General features: G+C 31.6%; 1 protein-coding gene across 1 annotated transcript in view; it reads left to right on the forward strand.

Moving 5' to 3' along the window:
- Window positions 1–320, forward strand: part of dnm1a (dynamin 1a) — a 51831-nt gene that overhangs the window by 12930 nt on the left and 38581 nt on the right. The window lies entirely within an intron of this gene.

The raw sequence follows: 320 nt of genomic DNA on the forward strand, positions 1-320 counted from the left end.
CTCTCACACACACACGCACACTTGAGCATTTCCATTTTACTTTAAAATGTTCATCCAAAAGATATTACTATAGGATATGATGCCTTGTTTTGAGATTAAACTGTCTTTTAAGGTTTTATTCATTACATTTAAAGCACTCCATAGTCTGGCTCCAGCTTAGATGATAATCTAAATTTACAAAACTAACTAAATTAAATAAAAAATATACCTTAAATGTCTTTAGTTTTAGTCAAATTGGTGCATATGACTGTGAGTCAATGTGTGTATTGTAATACCCTGAAAACTAAACTGAAACGCACAAACCCACTCTGGAAACTAAC

Source organism: Morone saxatilis, unplaced genomic scaffold (assembly GCF_004916995.1).
Source record: "Morone saxatilis isolate NCDOM2014 unplaced genomic scaffold, NCSU_SB_2.0 Contig21, whole genome shotgun sequence".
NCBI lineage: Eukaryota > Metazoa > Chordata > Actinopteri > Moronidae > Morone > Morone saxatilis.